Source organism: Camelina sativa, chromosome 12, assembly GCF_000633955.1.
Source record: "Camelina sativa cultivar DH55 chromosome 12, Cs, whole genome shotgun sequence".
In the NCBI taxonomy this organism is placed as follows: Eukaryota; Viridiplantae; Streptophyta; class Magnoliopsida; order Brassicales; family Brassicaceae; genus Camelina; species Camelina sativa.
Genome location: NC_025696.1, coordinates 3,278,585 through 3,283,047, shown reverse-complemented (window position 1 = coordinate 3,283,047; position 4,463 = coordinate 3,278,585). Strand labels below are relative to the sequence as shown.

General features: G+C 34.3%; 1 long non-coding RNA gene across 1 annotated transcript; it reads left to right on the top strand.

The window, feature by feature from the left end:
- LOC104729855 lies at window positions 1,244-1,824 on the top strand. The gene is made up of 4 exons (XR_758348.2): window positions 1,244-1,267; window positions 1,379-1,464; window positions 1,580-1,710; window positions 1,810-1,824. It is a non-coding gene; the product is annotated as an uncharacterized LOC104729855 (long non-coding RNA).

The following is a 4,463-nucleotide window of genomic DNA, read 5'->3' as shown; positions in this document are numbered from 1 at the left end:
CTTTTCATTTTTATTTGAATTTATATTTAAATTATCTTGAATTATACTATAATACATTTAGTTAATAAAAATTTGTGATTTTTTCCTGCATATGATGTAATACAAAAATTTTAAAACGGACATATATTACTCAATAGATAAATAAAAAAATACGGGTACAATATCCCACATTGTCTAAAAGAATTGGGCAGTGGTTCAGAGTCATACTATAAAAAAGACCAAAATGATTCCGAATACAAATGAGTAGAAAGCTTGATTTATGAGTCATTCAAACTTTAAAAACTTTTATTTGGTTTATTCCGGTTCTTTATTTTAAAGATTTTTAAAAGGTTAAATATGATAAATATTATACTGTAGATACACAATAAATATAAAAAATTAAGATGATATAGTGTGAGTTAAAATATCTCGGGACGGGGTTATATAGCGGGACGGGTTTTATCGATATTTATATAAATTAAAAAATATCATTAATTCGGTGTAACAGTGGTAAAACATCATTTCATTATTTTGTTAACACTGTCGGTATCAGAGAAAAGACATATTTAATTAAATTGATTGAATAAATATTATGTAAAAAAATAATTATATTGCGGTATTATATACTTTATTTAACAATTATTATATAACTATAACATATATAACCAATAAATACAACTTATAATTTAAATATTTTTGTTATAAATAATTTTGCCCTGCGGTATACTGCGGGTCCTAATCTAGTTATACATATTAAACTAGTTTGTTTTACAACTATTTTGTATCATCATTAACGAAAAATCAATAGTAAATTATACATTAGTAAATAGGAAACTTCTCCGGCTTTGAAGAGTACTACACATGTAATCTGAATTCTTTTAATTTATAAATCTAAATTTTGTAAAAAAATATATGGACAAAAGAAATGTTTCATTTTACACAGATATGTCACACACATTGTGTATTGATTGACTGAAAATATCAAATAACAAATTGAAGTAACGTCTATTTTGTTCAGTGTATATTTCCAACCATATTTTCATTATAAATATTTTGAATCATTCACATTATAATACTGTATAAGAAAACTCAATAGCTACACACGCCCAAGACGGGTTTGTGTGTATATCTCTATTTTGGTTTGAATAATAAGAATATAAAACTGTACACGAGGGATCCATCAAGATTGTCAATGATACTTATTATAAGGAAGCTGTCAAATATATGCGGCAAACTCTACAGCCCCCGCCTCATTGTATCTTTAGCTGCATTACATCCACTTGTACATGTAAAAACTGATTTAACTATTTTTGCCTACGTGTCTCATATTGTCCTCATGTTCATCCCTTAAAGCTGGAATGTCTCGCACTAATTTGATGTTTGTTTTTTACTTTTCTAGCTTCTGTTATTTGGAGGTCATGTAGATGAAGCGATGAAAATGGTCGAGGAGATGTGCAAGAAGGTACATGACATAAAACCTTTCAGGTACAAAGATATATTTTTCATTCTCTTATCTAGTATATGCACCCGCCTTAGGAATTTAGATTATGTAAACAGATGATTTTGTGAAGTGGGTTTTGGTTCTTTTGGTCAACTGTAGGATTAAGGCCCTAATGATGGAGAAATTTCGTCGTAACAGCGACATGCTTGCAAAATCCTATGAAGATATCTTAAAGATTGATCCTAGTTGTGTAACTACCCTTAAGAAGCTTATTGGAATGTGCATGGAAGGTACTTAAGATCAATCCATCAAACACCTTTTAGCCTTAAGACCTTGAATCCTGCCTAACTTGTTAATAAGACCATATGTTCTGTTTTAATTACCTGCAGATGAGTATAGTAAAGAGTCGCTAATCGAAATGCTAGCATTGCATGTAGAAGCTTCTTTTCCTGAGCCTGAAATTTGGAACCAACAAACATATTCTGTCCGATACAACCCGACAACCACAAATGTTCGCCAATACATTATGGGCTCTTCGGGCTAAGTGGTGGCTGAACCGCCATTTCTCCCCAGGAATGCTCGAGACAGAAATAAAAAACGGTATGTTAATAGGAGACTGGGAGATGATGAGTTACAAAGCGGCATGTGCAAGTCACATCTACGGACGAGACTTTGGTTATGTAACAAATGTTTACCAACAGTTGAAGAATAGCAACAACAGAGAGTTTTTCAACTTCTTGCGAGAACACAGAAGGAACTGGAACAAGATTTACAATTTTGAGTGTGTGAAGTTCACTTAATAAGATTAGATGATAGCCATTCTTCTTCCTATACCTTTCTCTTCTCCAAAACCAGTGCCTCTGATTTACAGATTGGGCAAACGTTCATCACAAGCTAATCTGTGATTAAACCGGATTGTCAAAAAAAAATCGAACCGGATAGACAATTTCATGGTTTGAACGGTTGAACCGGTAATTGCCACAAATCCTGCTTCTGATCCGCATGCAGTTGTAAGTCTCTTTGAAACACAACTATTGATTTCTCAAGAGCTCCAGATATGGAGTCCATCTCACTTGAGGTAGCTTCCTAACAAGGATAAAGTTATCTTGAGCTAAGATAGAAGTCGCATGTCAAAACTATTATGGTCCTGTCATGATGTCGTAAAACCCCTGTTCCAGATTATCTTAGTGTATATAGTATTCCTACTTGTATTCGTGCTATAGATGCATTTTTATGAGCTTTTGTTTGTGTCTAACATATCATATCAGTTTTGGTTGTTACGTTATCTTCGAAATTCCATGTTACTATTCTAGTGGAGTCAAATGATATTTCCAATGTGAATTTCTTCAGTGGCTTTTCTGATGCTATTGCTTCATTTGAGAAAATTCAGCTCCCTCAGCAAGAGAATTCGTTTGACTGGTGGCCTCTTTTTGCTCCACTATTTGGACCTTCTTGTGGCTCAAGCTCCTGCTAAATTCAATGCATCCTTTATCACAAGATCAGCAAATTTTTGTAAGTGATGAAGTTGCATCTGACATACAGATTTTTAGCTTACTATTTCCTTAAACTTAAGACTGACTATTGAAACATGCATTTGAGAATCTTATCAAGTTCTGGAAATTATTGTTTTAGAAAATTGATAGAATCTTTTAGAATCTTGTTTACGTTCACTATGGAGTCTTTATTGTTTTACTTGTGTAAATAATTCAACTTGTGCGAAGATCTTCATTATTCTTATGATATGAAAGCACTCCACCGAGAAACATTTATATGAATGGGATGGTTTAACTTATTTTCTGCATTAGGAATTGGTTTCCTGCGAAGGAAGCTTCACTTAAGCGTAGTAGATACATCTTAGAATTTCTTTACAATCTCCACAAAGGTCATGATCCAAGTATTCTTCCAGCTAGTTCCAAAAGTGAACCGCCTCATTGTGGAGTATCCAACAAGAATGATCAAGCAAATGAAAGCAAGAATGTGACTGAGAGCAGTAACTGGAGAAAACCATTTGATGATTCCTCATCAAGCGTTACAGACATTCCCCAAACAAAGACTTGCTCGCCAGATCTGATTCTTAGCAAAGAAACTTATTTACACAGGAGGATATGACCACCAGTCTTCTCAGCTCCGAAAGGTCTTTATGTCGCTTATAGTGGTAAAATTGTCTTTTCTATATCTTCAGTTTTAGATTCTACTGCTAAGTATCTTATGTTGATAGCTATCACTGACCAATATGTATTCAGTGAGCTTATGTTGATGATAATCTTCACATATGCCAAATAATTTCGTTGCATTGAAACAAGTTTCTCAGCAACATCAATGACATACATCTAATGAACTATTATTACCGTGGCTGCACTCTACAATCTCTTTCGTACCTCTTATGCTAAACTTACCCCACTCGCCAAAATAGGTCTCATCGTATCCAATCATAGCGTTCTTAGATATCGACATACATACATCGCCTATCCGTATCGGGGAATTGACATATTTCCCCAACCGGGTCATGCCAAGAGCCTTCGTGTCTCGTCCCTGACCAATTAGCTCCCCATTGGAACACAAGCTGGTCATTACACTGCAAGCTTAAGCCATCCTTTGGGGAAAAACTCCATTACACTACTATTTTTATCCATTAGAAACAAGTTAGTGAGTTGTGCACCGTGTGGTGACACTAACACATCGGTCTTCTTCATCAGCTCCACTTGCTCACAAAATGTTAGATTATTCGAATATGAAACATTAAGTTCACACCCATCTACTTTGTCACACTCTCTCTTAAAGACATCAATCACCATAGACTCATTTTTTGAACAATATATAATCATGTATATATAGTGGGCCAGTGACCTAGGGCTTCTTCTGTCTCTTTGCAAAATGACGATTTTGCCCCTACGACCAGGTGGGCCAGATCCATGACTTCAGACCCTAAATCTCTTGAGAATCTTCTGTTTTGGCTTTAGCAATGTTGGGGCAAAGTCCATATCCAACAGAATATATCTATTTGATTATTGATTTCATGTCTCAGTGAGATAATATAAAGTTT